Below are 20,175 nucleotides of genomic sequence, written 5' to 3'. Positions count from 1 at the left end.
GATATAATATAAACCCGACCAGAAAATTTAATTGAATTGGATGGTATTAAAGTTGTAGAGTTTGTGACAGTCACTATAAGAGTGTGGTTTGGATACTTGGGTAGTGTGTCGTAGGATGGAAGTAGGAAGATGATCACTTAATGAGTTTGGTAAGGTAATTGGACTGTGGTAAAGAGTAGGAGAGTTAGTGAGGATCTAGTCTATGGTAGAGTTGGAAGAAGAGGTACTGTGCAGGTGGGTTGGGGATGTTGTCTGTTGGTGGAAACCATGTAGGAAACCATGTAGTTTGATGCTACGTTGTGGAGAGTCAGAAGTAAGTTTGGTCCAGTCGATGTTAACATCACCTAGGATGAGGGTTTCATATGGTATACTGTGTGAGAACCAGGATAGAATAGATTTCAGGGTTGGAATATTCTTTCTTGGGGGGATATATATGGAGGCAATGACAAATCTCTTGTGAGAGTTTAGATAGCAATTAAGGATGATAAGTTCATCTGGGTGGAAGTCTGGAGTAGGGATGGTGATAGGTGAAAGGCTAAGGCTATCAAAATATAGGATGGCAACGCCACCACCTTTTTTAGAAATTCTTTCATATCAGTAGATGTTATAGCTGGGTAGAAGCATTTCTTTGTTATGTGGGGATTTAGCCAAGTTTCTGATAAGGCTAAGATGTGAGGGGTGGTTTGAGAAATCCAGGAATGCAGCTCAGTTATTTTGTTAGAGAGGCTTTGAATATTTAGGGAATAGATAGAGAAGCTTTTGTGTAGTGAGGTTTGGTAGGAGGGAGGATGAGGAGGGTGTGATAGGTAGGAGATGGGGGTGGAGGAGGGCATATAGGGTGTAGGCTTATGGGAAGGGGAGGGGGGCCTGAATTGGGGTGGATATCACCAGCTAGAAGTAAGGTACTAGGAAGTGAAATTAACTTAGTTAGTAGCAGGAGATGGTAGTGTGGTTTTGGTTTGGTTTTATAGTAGAGAGGGCAGTCCTCTAATACAGTTAGTTTATGAAAGCAGTTAATGGACAAGTTGAAGAGAGATGGGGAGATTAAGTAGAAGTGAGCTAGGTGTGATTTTCAGATAGATGCAGTAGGAGAGTATATGATATGTTGGGAAAGGTTGGTGTGAGAGGAGATTAAAGCCAAGAGCAGAGTTAGAATTGGTAAGGTGAAATATAAAAGTAGCATGATAGGTTGGGTGGGGAGTATAAGTGAGGGATATGTGGAAGAGTTGGTTTGAGAACAGGAATTGATGTAGCAGGTACAGGTGGTGTAGGGGTCGGTTGGTAGCTAGCAGGAAGTGGATTATGAGTGGTTGAAATAGATATGAAAGGGAGGGACTGGAGATGATAAAAGTAATTAATGTGGGGGTGGGTGAGAATGGGGTAGGGTAGGGGAATGAACGGTGTGGAGCTACACCCACAGTGACTGCAAAAGTCCCCAAGAGAGACACTCAGTGATACTGGTACTTCTGGTTTCAGAAGAGGCAGAAGAGAGTATAGAAAAAGACACAGAGAGAAATCTAAGTAGTAAGGAATCTATCAAAGGCCAGTAGGATAGGGTAGTGCAGGAAGGCAGGCTAGAGAGAAAAATACTTAGAGATGGGAGCACAGAAGATAGTGATCTACAGAGTAAGAGCATCTGTAGAAGGCAGGAGAGGGGGAGAAAAGAGTAGCTGGAAAATGGTGGACTAGGAAGCGGCCAGGAGATGTGTGAGAAGCAGAGACCAGGGGAAAAACACAATCTTGGTAAGATATTTAGCAAATAACTATATCTGGACATACTTCAAATTATTTATTTATTTATTTTCAGTTTGTTTTCCAGGATAGTCCATTGGGTTACAAGGAGCCCATTTTCAATGGAGTCCTGGGGAGAAAAGATCCAGAGAAATACAAATAAATGCATAGTACAGAAAGAGCACAAATCCATAATATACATTTCAATTAAATGTTAAATATATATTTTGTATAGTACAAACCCATATTGCACAATTCAAATTGATGTTACATAATACAGAAATAAAAAAAGATTTTCATTAGGAAAATTACACCCAAAACAAAAATGGAGAGTGGTAGTCTTCAGAGGGTCTTGGGGACAGGTAGGTTCCAGCAGATGTAGGTCTGTGGGCTTGAGTATGGAGTCCTTACTAACTTCAAATTACACCCAAAACAAAAATGAAGAGTAGTAGTCTTCAGAGGGTCTTGGGGACAGGTAGGTTCCAGCAGATGTAGGTCTGTGGGCTTGAGTATGGAGTCCTTACTAACTTCAAATTACACCCAAAACAAAAATGGAGAGGAGTAGTCTTCAGAGGGTCTTGGGCACAGGTAGTTTTCAGCAGATGTAGGTATGTGGGCTTGAGTATGGAGTCCTTACTAACTTCAAATTACACCCAAAACAAAAATGGAGAGTGGTACTCTTAGAGGGTCTTGGGCGCAGGTAGATTCCAGCAGAGGTAGGTCTGTTGGCTTGAGCATGGAGTCCTTACTAACTTCAAATTACACCCAAAACAAAAATGGAGAGTGGTAGTCTTCAGAAGGTCTTGGGTGCAGGTAGGTTCCACCAGAGGTAGGTCTGCGGGCTTGAGTATGAAGTCCTTACTAACTTCAAATTACACGCAAAACAAAATTGGAGAGTGGTATTCTACTAGTGGTAGTCTAGTGGTAGACTAGTGGTAGTCTACATATGTAAAAATAGAAAAATATCATAATTACAAATTTCAAAGAATACAAATATATTCAAGAAAAAACATGTAAGATATTCAAATCCATAGGTTATAGTTTTGCAATACAAAGTGGGGTCACAAGTAGATAGCTTGAATAAAGATGGGTTAGGTAGAATAAGAGCAGAGCCAAGAGTCCCAAACACTTCTAGAGAGGATAAGGGTTAGATAATTTTAATGGGGCATTTCAATCTGCTGGTAGTAGAATGCAGAATTCTATCTTCAAGAGTGACGTGAAAGAAGGAGATAATTAAAATTATGGACTAAGAATTACAAGCAATGCTGATGAACACATCAGTGCTGAATACTTAACATAGTACTATTCAGTATAGGTAAGGAGGTGAGAACAAACTGATGAATGATGACCATATTGTATTGTTCCATATCAATTTTAAATAAGCAAATATAAAACGTTGATGTAACATTACAAGTGTCAGATGTCAGAAAGACTGGTCCCTACATGCTAGCACAGCCCCACAGTAAGTTTATTTCAACACCTGTAGAAAGAGAGACTTGAGTGAGTGGTTTACAAACCATCAGTACATGCCTCTGTATGTGTTATGCATGCATTTATTTATTTAGACAAATAGTGACTTTTGTTGTGACTAGTCATAATAAGATAGAAACACTTCTGCTTTACTATGAGTTTAACAACAGTGAAATTTGGAGTGGTATAGTCTAAAGAAGGATGCATCAAAGTAGGCGAGAGGGGAAAACTCCTTCCAAAAGAAGTACTGTAAAATGAATGTTAAGCAGAATGAGTGGCTTTTCCTTTCCTCAGGCAAAGGCAACGAAAAAAAAAAAAGAAGCAGTGGCACAGAAACAGAAGGTTGACTCTGAGGGAAAACTAAGGGAAGCAATTGCTAGACCAATTTTCAAAGAAACTGAATGACTTGAAAAACAGAGGCAGAATTATAACCAATGTTGAATGTTTTAACAAAGTGTCAAGAAACTGCTGAAAGACATGCATAATGAATTGCTGAAAAATTGCTTACCAAAAGAAGTGCATAGTGAATTGCTTGGTTGCTTACCAAACTTCTGCAAAGCAAATGTATGGGGCTGTTGGAAGAAATGTGCTGTAAACATGTTCTTTCAGTAGGAAACATGTGATAACAAATGCAGGTGAAACAAATCACTGAAACAGGTAATAACTTATGTGCTGAAATCTTAAAATGAATAACTGTTTTATCTCATCTTAAATGTAGAATTGAAACCAATGAACTATAAAACATAGTGGTGACTTGCAGAAAACATTTGGTAATTCTACTACTAAATGCAAAATGTAGAGATGTGGAGTGCCAAAAAAACTTGCTAGTAGATGCAAAGCATAGAAAAATTAGGTAATTAAAAAAGTGAAGCATTTGCAGATTTAAAATTGATAGAAAACTCTATGACAATACAAAGTTTGAATTCCCCAAAATGGCGATATACTGACATAAGCTGTTAAGCTAGCTTTCTGTGAAAATATGTTAGACAAACTTTAAATTGTATATACTAAGGTGTACTTAGAGAAAGTATTGCACTGGCTGTCTGAAAATAGTAAGTCAGAAGTATGTGCACTGGTAAAGGTGAGTATATGTCATGATTTTACTACAGTCTAAACATAAGTAAATGCAATATGTTAGGTGCTATTGAATCTAACAGTTTTGCATTCTGAAACAGTTCAGAAGTATTAATGAAGTTGGTTCAATAATGTCTGAAACAGTTCAAAAGTCTTTCGGCTTTTCCCGATTAGGGGTCGCCACAGTGGAACTCCGGTCCGCTCATGATTGGCAGAGGATCTTTACAGTGCCGAGTTGCCAGCCCGACGTCCAACCTTCAAAGAAGGCACGCCCATTCACGCTCGCACCTACCTGCATGTCTTTAGCATCACTTGACCATGGGGAGGACATGCAGACTCCATACAGAAGGCGCTCCAGCCGAGAATCGAATGGGAGAAACTCTTGCTGTGAGGCAACAACCCTACCCGCTGCACCACCATGGCCTACAGAAACAGTTCAAAAGTACTGCTGCTCAAAAGTAAACTCAATGTATCTTCACTGAGCTCTTTGCTCTGTGACTGAAAATAAAGTTCTGCTTGTAAAGTTTTGCAGCTCAGAAATGAACAGTGCATTGTGAAGCCAATGCAAGCCTTTCTGCAATGAAAGGAAAATTGTTTGATGGAAAGAAGGAACACAAGTGAGTGGGGAACATTTTTAATGAAAATAAAATTGAGTTACTAGCTGCTGAGTACAATATTCAAAATTAGTGTGCAAAGTAAAATCTTAGCAAGTTGCTGAAGCAAAGTCAGAGTATGGTGTGCTACAACAGTAAAAATGAATAGTGCTTATCTAAATCAGATGTTTCTCACGTTTGATATTGGCTAACCAATTATGATCACAAACCATCAGCAATGCCTGGCATCAGAGGATGTGTGACAGGCAACAGGAATAACAGTTTTGCAGTTCAGTATTGCAACCATGCAAAATGAAAACTTATCTGAAAATGAAAACTCTAGCTCTAATGGAGCTAGAAGAAATGCTGGAAGTAGGGACTTTAAGTAGGGAGAACTCCAGCAATGGTGGAACTGATGGCTTCTGAGAATTACAATAAAGTGACAGAGGATTACAAGGTTTTTAGCTGACTGTGACCAACAACATGAATGGGAAAGTAAATCCAAGAGCTGGTGATGACTTGTCTAAAAGACTCTAAACTTTCTGTACAGGTGGAAATAGTCAGATATTAAAGTAAAACAGAAAATGCTATGTCAAGATACATCACAAACCAAAACGAAAATACAAAGTGAGCTGATGTTGGAAACTGAAAGGCAAAAGAAGAGATAGACTCAGTCCTAAGATGACACTGAGTGTTTACAGAGGTAAAAGTGACAATCGTGGTAAAAGATACAAAAGATTAATAACTCCATATTTGATGCAAACACAATCTATCAGAATTTCCATGCTGAAAATGAGTTATTAAAGGCACAACTTCAGAATGACTGAAAATAAAGTCAAGAAGCGTTCACAAAAACTTTGAAGTATAAATGAAAGTAAACAGTTGACGGTAGTCAGAATGGAACTGAAAAAGGGTATATACAAAGAAATACAAATGTGTGATAACACAGACCTGAGTGTATTTATCAGCACATCCAGGAGTTGGAGGACATGAAAACAATGAAAGCCTTATTATTTTATTTCAGGAAGAAAAGGAAAGCTGCAGTGGGAACTGAATGAACAGTACTGATACTCCAACTGACCACCAAGTAAAAAAATATCTAGAGACTGAGATTAAATCCATAGTAAACCTTAGAAAGAAGGAAGCATTAAATTAAAAAAATATATATCTACCAATTCTGAATCCATGTCTTTACACTGAATGTTTTGAATGTCAAGTGCCACAGCACAGTGAAAACATCAAAATCAAAAAGTGCTGCAGGACTGTAGTGAAGGAGAGGCCAGCTGTAGGAGATCATGGTGCAGTGGGAATTGGGGAGTTGGCCATTCCCCCTGCAGTGCGGTTTTGGAGTTAGTGTATATAATTATCAGGAGGTATAGGGGTGCAGCCCCTGCATGGGGGTCTGGGGGTATTGCCCTCCCCCAAAAGGCTATTTTTGTTGGGGTTTTGGGTGAATGTTTTGGTTTCAGCTTTTTGACTGTCAGTTGTGGCACTTGACATTCAAAACATTTGATGTAAAGACACAAATCTCTTAATCCTTGCTTCCCATGCTAAGCCAATATGAAAAGTTATGCTCCTATAACAAATGTGTGAAAGGACATTCCTGCAATGCGTGCACAGATGTATCAGAGTAGTATGGAGGGGGTGAGGAGAGCACATTCTCACAATGCCAACACTCAAGTGTAAGAGTATTATGGAGGAGGTGATGAGGAGCATTCTCACAATGCCAGGACACAAGTCATAGAGTAGAATGGACAGGATGAGAAGGGGAAATTCCCACAATGCCAGGCCACAAGTATTAGAGTAGTATGGAAGGGCTGAGGAGGGGACATAAACACATTGCTAGGACTCAAATGTTAGAGCAGCATGGATGGGGTGAGGAGTGGACATTCTCACAATGCCAGGATACAAGTGTTAGAATAGTATGGAGAGGGTGAGGAGGGGACATTCTTACAATGCGCGGACAGAAGTGTATGGAGGGTGTGAGGATGGGACATTCACACAATGACAAGACACAAGTGTTAGAATAGTATGGAGAAGGTGAGGAGGGGACATTCTCACAATGTCAGGACACAAGTGCTAAAGTAGTATGGAGCGGGTGAGGAGGGGGCATTCTCACAATGCTGGGACACAAGGGGTTAGAATAGTGTATAGGGTGTGAGGAGGGGACATCCTCACAATGCATGGACAGAAGTGCTAGAGTAGTATGGAGGGGGTGAGGAGGGAACATTCCCACAATGACAGGATACAAGTGTTTGAGTAGTATGTAGGGGTGAGGAGGGAACATTCCCACAATGACAGGATACAAGTGTTTGAGTAGTATGGAGGGGACATTCTCAAAATGCCACTATACAAGTGTTGAGAACTATAGAGGGGGTGAGGCAGGGATGTTCTCACAATGCCAAGACACAAGTGCTAAAGTAGTATGGAGGGGGTGAGGTGGGGACATTTTCACAATGGCAGGACACAAGGGTTACAGCAGTGTGAAGGGCGTGAGGAGGAGACTTTCTCACAATGCGTGGACAGATGTGCTAGAGTAGTATACAGCAGGTGAGGAGGGGACATTCCCTCAATGCCAGGACACAAATGTTAGAGTAGTATGGAGGGGTTTAAGAGGTGACATTCTCACAATGTGTGAACACAAGTGTTAGACAAGTATGGAGTGGGTGAGGAGGGGAAATCCTTGTAATGCCAGGATTCAAGTGTTAGTGTAGTATGGATGGAGTGAGGAGGCGGCATTCTCACAAAGCCAGGACACAAATGTTTAAGTAGCATGGGGGGGGGGGCATTCTCACAATGCCAGGACACAAGTGTTAGAGTTGTATGGAGTGGGTGAGGAGGGAACATTCTCAGACTATGTCGACACAAGTGTTAGAGTAGTCTGGAGCAGGAGAGGTGGTGACATTTCCACTCTATCTCTTCTTCACTCTTTCAGCCCGACCCTCTGTACCTATTCCACCCTAAAATCTTCTCCATCACAGCTAAGATGCTGACACCTAAACCAGTCTTAGATCTACCTAAACCCTTACTCTGCAAACATAAATGGCTAAAGGTTATTTCCTTTAACAACCTAGTCTTAGCTGGAGATATCCATCCCAACCCTGGTCCCAGTTCCTTTATTAACAACACCTACCCCCTATCTCCTTCCCCTACCCATAACACCCTAAACATCTTTACTATCAATGCCCAGAGTCTTAACCACAAAGTTCACCAGTTTCAAGCTTGGCTAAGCCATAACCAACCAGGCATCTTAGCCATCTCTGAAACTTGGCTCAAACCCTATATCTCCAACTCTGAGATCCTTCCCCCAGGATTCTATACTCTTAGAAATGACAGATTAAATAAAAAAGGTGGCAGCACTGCCTTAGTCTACTCTAACCTTCTCACCTTTATTCTCCTCCAAATTCCAATTCCTCAATTCAAAAACACTGAACATACAGCTGGTCTACTAAAAATGAATAAACACAAAAATATCTGCATCATTGCCCTTTATATCTCACCTGGTAATATCTCTACCCTTGAAGATATTCTCCTATGGGCATCAACTGAAATTAACTATGAAACTTACATCCTAGGGGATGTAAATATTGACTGGAATAAAGTCAATAGTCCCTCTCCCTCCCTATCCATTAACCTCTATAACTTTGCTCAAATAATCCACTCCATCACCCGACCTAACAAAACAAATCCCCGTGGATCCTCTATTGACTGGATCCTAGTCTCTGACCCAAATAAAATAACCAACTCTGGCACAATTCCTGACTCCATTAGCAACCATCTCCCAGCTTTCATTCATCGCTCAACTAGCTCTACCCCACACCAGCACCAATACATTCTCACTCGTAATCTCAATAGCTTCAACCCTACAACTTTCTGAAATATTTTCAAACAAATGAACTGGCAAATTCTAAACACCCTTCCTCTTGATAGTGCTATAGACCACTTCAACTCTGTCTTCCTAGACACTCAAAACTCTCCAGCCCCACTACAAAACAAAAGGATAAAAACTAATATAGCTCCTTGGCTATCCAAAGATACAAAACAAATTATGCACCAAAGGGACAAATTATAGAAGCTTTACCAAAACAATAAACTGCCCAATACCTTGCTCCAATACAAACAGCACCATAACCTTGCAAAACAGCTAATCACTAAGGACAAAAAAATCATACTATATCAAGCTACAGTCTGATAACAATAAAAAACCAAAGCAATTCTGGAAATCAGTAAACTCACTTCTCAATCCAGGCTCCAGGATCCTGGGCCTGTCCTGACCCAAGTAAATCCGACTTTGAACTAAGCTCTGAATTTAACTCATTTTTCGTAGAAAGCATTTCTGACCTAACCAAGACTTTCCCCAACAATAGCCCCCCAGCCCCTCATGCTTCTCTTTCTAACTCCTCTAATAACCCCCCTCCCCTTATGTTCGAGCTCAAACCGGTCTCCACTAACTTGATAAAAAAACTTCTGTGTAAACCTAAACCTTGCTCTAATGCACACGTCAATATTCCCTCCTCCTTCTAAAATGGGCTGCTGATGGTACAGCCTCCCAATCAGCATCATTATTAACAGATCTATAAAGGAATCTTACGTCCCCAAACTCTGGTGCTCAGCTTATATTCTTCCTCTTCACAAAGGAGGCAAAAACACCAGCATCTCAAATTTCCGCCCTATTGCTTTGCTCTCACCACCAATCTCCAAAATCCTAGAAAAGTGCATCCACCTCCAACTTATGCCTTTCCTGACCAAAAACCATCTTCTTACACCTACCAAACATGGCTTCCACCCAGGCCCCAGCACTATAACTGCTCTACTCTCTTTCCTAGAAACTGTCAATCAAGCCCGAGATTCAGGACACTTGGTTTCTACTGTTTGCTCGACCTGTCCAAAGCATTTGATACTGTTTCCCACAAACACCTTCTCTTTCATCTCTCAAATCTTCATCTCTCAGCAAACACTCTATCCTGGTTCTCCAGCTACCTATCAGACAGATCACAGGCAGTCAAATGGAAGAACTCCAGCTCTTCCTTCCTACCTACCCAAACTGGCATACCCCAGGGATTCATCCTTGGGCTTATGCTTTTTAACATCTTCATCAATAACTTTCACACTGCTATTCCTGATGGCAAAATCATTCAATATGCAGATGCTTCAACCTTAGTCTGCTCTGCCTCAAACCTCCCTGAATTGCTGACTAAATCCAAAACTGCTTTTTCAACTACCGAAAATTGGTTGTACCAAAATCACCTTTCTCTCAATGCAAATAAATCAGAAATTCTACTATTCCACCCTTTAAAGACTTACTCCTATGATAAAAATGCTTTCAAAGTCCTCAGTCAAACCAGCTCACCTATAGAAGTGGTTCCCTCCGCTAAACTACTTGGCATTACTATTGAAGAACACCTCAAGTTGGATATTCGTATTCAACAAAATATTTAGATAACCCAACAAAAGCTAGGAATGTTATACAGAAACAATCAATTTCTCTCCAACTTTACCAGGCATACTCTGGCCACTACTTATCTTCTTCCTTCCTTATTATATGGATCCCCTCTCCTAACCAACCTGTCCTCCTCTCTCACCTCCAAACTAGAAAACTGCTATAATAAAATCTCTAAATGTGCCACCAAATCCAAAAACTCCACCCATCATTACTGTACCCTACAATCCCTGAATTGGCTAGAACTTCCAAATTACGTAGACTACCTCCAACTCACCACTGCACACAGACTTGTATTTCACCCTACAAAATGTCCAACTCTAACAAATATCCTTCCCCCTTACACCCCTAACAGAACTCAGATCTGAACATCAAAACTTAATTGCTATCCACAAGCCCAAACATCCTGCTGGCCAACTTCTACTCTTCACTAGGCAAGAAATGGAATTGTCTCCCTTCCACTCTAAGAACTATACCTAACTCAGAAAACTTCAAAACCCAGCTTTTCAAACACTTGTCTACTAAATGGAAATATAACTGCCTTCACCCTACCTAAATTTATCTAAGCTTATACCCCCAGGAGGTTTTCTCCCAGGTTCCTAAGCTCTCAAACTCCCAAAGCTATTTTTCTTCGAGTGTATCTAAACTCTCTGCAACCCCTATAGCTACTTATCTCATGACTCAACTGTGTAAATATTGTAAAAAGCATCTTACTTTTAATGAGTGTATGTAAAGTGTTTCCACATACACCTCAAACGTGTGTATGTCAAGTGTCTCCACACCTACTTCATAAGAGTATTTGCACAAATTAGTCTGTATAACCCTCAAGATTAGCCACAACAATCCTTGTTGACTATGCGTGACACTGAATGTACATATCTGTAAACTGTTCTATACAATGTATCTTTTATTACTTTTGTATCTTTTGAATCTATACTGTATTGTGTATCTTGAAGCTTTTATCCCTGGGCCTCCACTGAAAATGGGTCATTTGATTCCAGTGGACTTCCCCGGTAATCAAACTGGAAATAAATAAAATAAATAATGCCAGTACACACGTGCTAGTGTAGTGTGGTGGGGGTGTGGAGAGGACATTCTCACAATGCTGGACACAAGTGTCAGAGTAGTCTGGAGTGGGAGAGGAGGGGACATTAACCCAATGCCAGGACAAAAGTGTTAGAGTAGTATGGAGGGGGTGAGGAAGGGACATTCTCACAATGCTGGACACAAGTGTCAGAGTAGTATGATGGAGGTGAACAGGGCTCCTTCTCACAATGCCAGAATGAAAGTGTTACAGTAGTTTGGAGGTGGGGTGTAGTGGGAACATTTTCACAATGCCAGGACACAAGTTTTAGAATAGTACAGAAGGAGGAGGAGGGGACATTCCCTCAGTGCCAGAAAGCAAGTGTTGAGTATTATGGAGGGAGTGAGGAGGGGACACTCTCACAATGACAGGACACAAGTGTTAGAGCAGTATGCAGGGTGTGAGGAGGGGACATTCTCACAATGCCAGCTTACAGGTATTAGTGTAGTATGGAGGGGTGAGGAGGGGGCATTCTTACAATGTGTGGTCACAAGTGTTAGATTAGTATGAGGCAGGTGAGGAGGGGACATTCTTGTAATACCAGGACGCAAGTGTTAGCATCCAATGTAGTGGGTGAGGATGGGACATTGTCACATTGCCAGGAAACAAGAGTTAGACTAGTATGGAGGGGGTGAGGAGGGGACATTCTCACAATGTCAGGACAAAAGTGATAGACTAGCATGGACGGAGTGAGGAGGGCTCATTCTCACAAGGCCAGGATGAAAGTGTTAGAGTAGTATTGAGGTGGTGTGCAGTAGAGACATTTTCACAATGCCAGGATATGTGTTAGAGTAGTATGGAAGGGGTGAAGAGGGGACATTCCCACAATGTGTGCAGCAAAGTTTTATAGTAGTATGTAGGGGGTGAGGAGGGGATATTCTTATAATGCCAGGACACAAGTGTTAGAGTAGTATGGAGGGGGTGAGGAGGGGACATTCTCACAATGCCAGGACAAAAGTAATAGAGTAGTATTGAGGATGTGAGGAGGGGACATTCTCACAGTGCCAGCACACAAGTGTAAGAGTAATATGGAGAGGGGTGAGGAGGGGACATTCCCTCAATGCCAGGACACAAGTGTCATAGTAGTATGGACTGGGTGAGGAAGGGACATTCTCACAATGCCAAGACAAAAATGTTACAGTAGCATGTATGGGTTGAGGAAGGGACATTCTCACAATTCCAGGATACAAGTCATAGAGTAGTATGGAGGGGGTGAGGAGAGGGCATTCTCACAATGCCAGGAAACAAATGTTAGGGTAGTATGGGGGTGAGGAGGGGACATTATCACAACACCAGGAAACAAGTGTTAGAGTAGTGTGGAGAGGTTGAGGAAGAGACATTCTCAGAATGTCAGGACCCAAGTGTTAGACAAGTATGGAGGGGGTGAGAGGGGATATTCTCAGAATGCCAGGACACAAATGTCAGAGTAGTCTGGAGGGGGAGAGTAGGGGACATTCTCACAATGCCAGGATACATGTCATAGAGTAGTATGGAGGGGGTGAGGAGGGCAAATTCTTGAAATGCCAGGACGCAGGTGTTAGTGTAGTATGGATGGAGTGAGGAAGCGGCATTCTCACAAAGCCAGTAGACAAGTGTTTAAGTAGTATGGGGGGGGGCATTCTCACAATGCCAGGACACAGGTGTTAAAGTTGTATGGAGGGGGTGATGAGGGAACATTCTCAGACTGTGTCGACACAAGTGTTAGAGTAGTCTGGAACGGGAGAGGAGGGGACATTAACACAATGCCATGACACAAGTGTTAGAGTAGTATGGAGGGGGTGAGGAGGGGACAGTCTCACAATGCCAGGACACAAGTCTAAAGTAGTATGGAAGGGGTGAGGAGTGAACATTCACACAATGCCAGGGCACAAATGTTAGAGTAGTGTGGAGGGGGTGAGGAGGGGACATTCTCACCATGCTAGAATGCAAGTGTTAGAGTACTATGGAGGGGTGAGGAATGTGCATTCTCACGATGCCAGGATACAAGTGTTAGAGTAGTCTGGAGGGGAGAGCAGTGGGTATTCTCACGATGCCAGGGTACAAGTGTTAGAGTAGTACTGAAGAGAGTGAGGAGGAGACATTCTTACAATGCGTGGACACAAATGATAGATTAGTATGGGGCAGGTGAATAGGGGACATTCTTGTAATGCCAGGATGCAATTGTTAGCATCCTCTGTAGTGGGTGAGGATGGGACATTGTCACATTGCCAGGAAACAACAGTTAGACTAGTATGGAGGGGGCGAGGAAGGAACATTCTCACAATGCCAGGACAAAAGTGATAGAGTAGTACGGACGGGGTGAGGAGGGGACATTCTCACAATGCATGGACAGAAGTGTTAGAGTAGTATGAAGAAGGTGAGGAGAGGACATTCTCACAATGCCAGGACACAAATGTTAGGGTAGTATGGAGTGGTGAAGAGGGGACATTCTCACATTGCCAGAAACAAGTGTAAGAGTAGTATGGAGAGGGGTGAGGAGGGGACATTTTTACAATGCCAGGACACAAATGTTAGGGTAGTATGGAGGGGGTGAGGAGGGGACATTCCCACAATGCCAGGGCACAAATGTTACAGTAGCATGGATGGGTTGAGAAAGGGATATTCTCACAATGCCAAGATACAAGTCATAGAGTAGTATGGAGGGGGTGAGGAGGGGACATTCTTATCAATGCAGGGACACAAATGTTAGGATAGTATGGAGGGGGGTGAGGAGGGGACATCCCCACAATGACAGGACACAAATGTTAGGGTAGTATGGAGGGGGGTGAGGAGGGGACATTCCCACAATGACAGGACACAAGTGTTTGAGTAGTATGGATGGGGTGAGGAGGGGACATTCTCACAATGCCAGAAACAAGTGTAAGAGTAGCATGGAGAGGGGTGAGGAGGAGACATTCTTACAATGCCAGGACACAAATGTTAGGATAGCATGGAGGGGGGTGAGGAGGGGACATTCCCACAATGCCAAGACAAAATGTTACAGTAGCATGGACGGGTTGAGGAAGGGACAGTCTCACAATGCCAGGATACAAGTCATAGAGTGGTGTGGAGAGCGTGAGGAGGGGACATTCTTATGAAGTGTGGACAGATGTGTTAGAGTAATATGAAGAGGGTGAGAAGGGGGCATTGTCACAATGCCAGGACACAAATGTTAGGGAAGTGTGAAGGGGATAAGGAGGTGACATTCTCACAATGCATGGACACAAGTGTTAGAGAAGTATGGAGCGGGAGAGGAGGGGACATTCTTGTAATGCCAGTTCGCAAGTGTTAGTGTAGTCTGGAGGGGGTGAGGAGGGACTTTCTCACAATGCCAGGACACAAAATGTCAGAGTAGTATGGAGAGGCGAGGTGTGGACATTCTCACAATGCCAGGATGCACGTGTTAGATTAATATGGAGGGGGTGAGGAGGGAACATTCTCACCATGCCAGGTCACAAGTGTTAGAGTAGTGTGGAGGGGGTGAGGAAGAGACATTCTCAGAATGTCATGACCCACGTGTTAGACTAGTATGGAGGGGGTGAGAGGGGATATTCTCAGAGTGCCAGGCCAAAAGTGTTAGAGTAGTAGGAGGGGTTCAGGAGGGGGCATTCTCGCAATGCCAGGATATAAGTATTTGAGTAGTATGCAGGAGGATTACAAGAGGACATTCTCATAATGCATGGACACAACTGGTATAGCAGTATGGAGGGGGTGAGGAGTGGACATTTTCACAATGCCAGGACACAAGTTTTAGAGTACTATGGAAGGATTGAGCAAGGGACATTCTTGCACTGTGTGTTCAGTCTCTCTGTAACTGTTTACTTTAAGGGAAGCAAATTAATTTCCAGATAAAAAATCACTTGTAATGAAGCAGGAGAAGGTACATTTGCTGTTTAAAAAAAAAACTCAAATTTGCTGTGTTGCTAGAAATAAACTTTGAGGGAACAAAGTTTAACTCTCAGGTGTAATTACATTTTAGGATAATTAAGACATATGATGTAGAAAGACTACATGCCTCCAATATTAACGGTTTTTTATGATGTCTGAAAGTTCCTTCTGTAAAGACTTAAGTTAGACCTTTTTAAATGCATTTTGCAGATTTAGTCACACTTATGAATGAGCTCACACATACATGCACACACAAAATAAAATACATGCACACTCACACGTGGTTGCTAAGATGCACATGGCCACAAAAGTAAGCACAAGTTCACATTTATAAATACAAATAGACATCAGCACAGTCATATATATAAGTGTATTTACACTTGTATTGGCTGTCATATAGGTACATAGGCAGACATCTGCAGAAATCTACTCACATGCTTATGCCCTTAAATGTATTTAGACATATACACATGCAAAATTCCTTAATTCTGCATATGTAGATACCCATGGATACACGTGACATGCATGCATATGATGTATAAATTTATACATGAATACTTACACACAGATTGTAATACATGCACAATGAGGCACATAGACACATCCATATATCTAAAGAAGCATTTAAACAACAGATATATGCCATCTTGCATCTATGTAACTGTGCATACGTATACATATGTGTTGTGTCATCTGTTATACGGAACAGCTGTACATGTTTGCATTTTACTTAAGTACACCATAATACTTCTGCAGCCAGCATACACATGGACACTTCCATGCTTGTAACAAACATACATCTAGACATGTACAGTTACACGGCTACAAACATCTGCCTAAGCATACGTACACACAGTCACATATGCAAGTAAACTTAAGTATGCGTGTATACAGAGTCATACAGACAGAGACAGACATATATAGTCACAGTCAACGTAATACTTTCCAAATCTTTTAAGTGCTTCCACGTGAACTACTCATATGTGTTTCTATAATGCAATGTACATGTACATCCATGTTATAGAACAGATGCCATAAAAGCTTTCATTTCAAGTTAACTTGTATGCCACTGATATTCCAGCAAGATATTTTAACTAATGCCAACATACATATGTCTCACTGTTCAACCTTTTAAAGTATGTAGGGTTAAACCTTTGGTTTGTTTTATTGCTTTCAGTTAGGGGTATGTTGTTGTTACAGTTAAGAAAGAAGAGATTCAGTACTCACGGCTGGATCTGATTTAAATGCATAGTTAACATATCTCTGGAGAATGTGGACCAGCAAATGAATATGTCATGATTACCATTATCGCTGCATGGCTTAAATGGTTCACAGTTAAACACTGGATTAACAGAGCAGTTAAACACTGGATTAACAGAGCAGAGATTTCATGCTAAAGCTAAACATCAAACTGATTCAGAAAACAAGCCTTGCTCTAATGGAAATTCTCTTGCAAATTTAGGCATCTCATGAGAAAGTATCCAGAATTACTTCACAATTTATGACCTATGTGTCTTACTAGCAGTGTAAAACAGCAATGCTATTCAGGAATCCATGCAAAACTATACCTGAAGTGAGACCTTTATCAACATCCATCTAGAGGAACTTTTTCTAAACTAAAAAAGTAATAAGAGCTCACCTACTTCAAACTACATGTGAAATAGACAAATTAACATTTTTTGTCTGTTTTGTAGTGTCCTCCAGATTCGCATGTATTAAGCTTGCTCTTGCATACATTATATACATTTTATATAGGCTTATTTCCTTCTATTTGCAATAAAATGTTATTGTTTAAAAAATATCCATATATATGCATGTATATCTTTGATATCATGGACAATAACAAAAAAAAAGACTAAATTTCATAGTAAGGTAGTGTTTAAAAAGATTAATTACAGTCCAGAAATGGACTGGATCATTATAATATTTAATATATCACTTACATATGTGCATGTAACAATGAACTATGACATTCAAGTCACATGACTACTTTTGACAGTTATAGTCATAATCTGTAAAAGATGATGCATTTCTTGGCTCAGAGACAGGAATATCAGGTGTTTCTAGGAAACTACAGAAACATATTCACACACACACACACACACACACACACACACACACACACACACACTCACATACACAGTTAATAGACAATGACTTTGTCATACCTTGGTATCTCATGCAGAAAGCCATCCTCCATTCAGAAGCTAAAGACTGCAGTGTTTCAAGGCTCGTCTACCGAAGGGTCATGGAAGGTCTGTCTACATCTGTCCATTCTTAATGCAGCAACAGCAAGATGAAAAGGAGACAAAGCTGTGATCTCTGCACTTTCCTTACTCCAGTATGTTCTGTACCAAATGCATAATGCTGCTTGCTAGCAGAGTTTTCTGGTCTACACTATTTATTTCTTACCTTCCAGACTTTTTTAATGAGGCAATGGAGCAGGGCAAGGAAAAGGAATCAATGTTTTTGGCAGCCAATGCTAACTTCTCCCTTTCTTTCTCACTTCTGTGAATCTGTGATTTTAGTTTATTTAGTCTCTTGCCTTCTGTTTATGGGGGAGGGGTGCCAAAGAAATTACACACTGCTTGGACATGGAGCAATCAAAACAGTAAAAGGGGATAAAAAAGCTGTGTGTGTGTGTGTGTGTGTGTGTGTGTGTGTGTGTGTGTGTGTGTGTGTGTGTGTGTGTGTGTGGTGCACCCGCATACTGTGCTGTTACCTGTCTGAGTCTTGTCAATATATATCTTGTATAATGTTAGGCTGTGCACTGATGTGCATGGGTTTATTTCAGTCTAATGTGATGCATGTGTACTATGTATATACACATGATACTGAGTGTGCATATAAATGTACGTGTATGTATATTTCTTTCATCCAGCCAGATCTGCATTTCACTCTCTTATCCTCGCTCTCTTTTTTTCTTTTTTCTCCCCCATTCTCTTTCTTTGTAAAGGGATGTCATCCTCTAATGAAGAGGCCATGTCCTCTGCAGCTGCAGGCACCAGTGAGCTGGTCCCTGATCCTATTATATCTGATAAGAAAGAGTCATTTTTTTTAAAAAATCAGCACATATAATATGATGCTTTTCAGAAACAGAATGTACTGTATACACAGTTCTGTTTCAACACACAGTAACTTACTGTTAAATTTGTATAGATATTTCAAATATTTGAGGGTTACAAAAGCCACAGGTATTAATTTCTGTCAAGTAATGTTATAGCTTTGATCTTATGTGTATAAAAACATGTTTCATGTAGCTTTACGAAAAAAACAAGACAATCATACCTGGACACATTTCCGCTTGCATTTGACATTACAGAAACACTTCTGCTGCCTCTGCTGTGGTCAGATGCCTCCTGGCAAGTTTGTCTGTGTTTGTGGTTTTGTTCTTACCTGAAGCCTCATAGAAATGGCTGTGATATGAACAGTGAATTTATGGTAACAGATTATAATTTCATAAATAATACCATTCTCTTAAAAGTACAGTGTATGGTACTGTCAACAAAATTTAAAGGCAATTCTAATGAAAAATGTGTGTCTTTATGCATGTTTTAGGCTTTGTATTTACTTTTCCTTTAGTTACCCCATGTGCAAAGTGTTGCAGTTAGTCAGCTGCGAGTTCAACTAACACAAGTGTCGATGGCAGTGTCAATGAATATAGTGCAGTTGGAATGTTTTTGTATTGTGATCCTGATTGTGTAGCTGCGGAGTTAGTATATACAATTAAGTTGACATGGGGGAACTTCCCCAAGTTTTATGGTGCTGCAAGGGCTCAGAGCCCTTGACATAAATACAAAGGGTTACAGTCAGGTCTCTGATCGTAACTGTGTTGTTATAGGATGCCAATAAAGTCTCCTTACCTCTTTGTAGTGTATGGAGCACCTGGATTACACTCCAAAATCGGGAAAAAAACAACCTGTAACAATCTTCTGCAATGTGAGCCCCAACCATAACAAAGCTTTCAGAGGTGTTTAACAGTCGTTATAATGTTACACTCCCCTAAGTGCTGTCACAGTCAGGTGATGACTCTCACAACACATTACTTTGCTCTCAACTGTCCCAAATGCCTCATATTTTTTGTTGGAAAAACTTTGCAGACATCAGTCTGTAAGTCACTATTTTAAATTAGAGCAGTATTAAAAAACTGCCCCTGAATTTTTCCATCAATTATATTACTTGTTGCCTATACACATTACTTGCTAAGTGTTTTACTGGCTTTCAAAGCTGGTAAAACACTTTGTGTTTTGTTTTGTTTTTTTGTTAATTTTGTAGCTGGTGGTCCATGGAGTAGATAAAACTCCATGCACTATAAAGAGTTATAAAAGCAAAACACAGGAGTATAAATTGGCAGAGTAAGGCTATCCACATCAACGGAACTTCGTAACACTCGCAAATCACAAAGCAGGCAGTTTTCACTTCACCATCAAAAATTCAGTCTTCACCTCATGGATTTAAAACGTCAGTATTTAATTTAGCAAACAGACAAAATGGCAAGCGCTTTCACCCGATGGGCTTCTTCAAGCAAAAATAAAGAGTTATGATCAGGCCTCACTGATATGTAATAGCATGGTTATATTTGATTATTTGAAGGTCAGCATTTATGTATGTCAGAATTAAAAACCAGAAAGAGTAAAGTACTGAATACATATAATAAAATACAGTCAGAAATGTGTAACTTTTACATAGTGTGGTATAGTGGATATCTGTTGAGCCATATTGCGGTGTTGTGTCTGCTGTTTGTGCACCGACTGGGGTTGCGTTTACCAGTCAGTGTGTCATGGAAGGGAAATGCAGTGTTTCTAAGTCTTAGGCAGGCAGGCAAATCTGAGAGGACCTCACTATGTCAAGGAGCCTAGTATGGTACAGCACAGCCACTACATCTTGAATGAGTCAAATTCCTGGGTCTGTATCAT

At 40.9% G+C, this 20,175-nt stretch overlaps 1 protein-coding gene across 2 annotated transcripts in view; it reads right to left on the bottom strand.

Annotated features, from left to right (window-relative positions):
* The window catches only part of LOC122809676 (fibulin-7-like), a 545,587-nt gene extending 527,862 nt beyond the window's left edge, over window positions 1-17,725 (bottom strand). For both annotated transcript variants that reach the window (XM_044081345.1, XM_044081346.1), the window contains exon 1: window positions 17,428-17,725. The gene's annotated coding sequence lies outside the window, so the exon portion shown is untranslated. The remainder of the gene's footprint in view (window positions 1-17,427) is intronic.
* Between the last annotated feature and the right edge of the window lie 2,450 nt (window positions 17,726-20,175).

Source organism: Protopterus annectens, chromosome 8.part0 (assembly GCF_019279795.1).
Source record: "Protopterus annectens isolate FY-2018-M chromosome 8.part0, PAN1.0, whole genome shotgun sequence".
In the NCBI taxonomy this organism is placed as follows: Eukaryota; Metazoa; Chordata; order Ceratodontiformes; family Protopteridae; genus Protopterus; species Protopterus annectens.
Note: the sequence above shows the minus strand (reverse complement) of the source record. Positions and strands in the feature narration are given on the sequence as shown.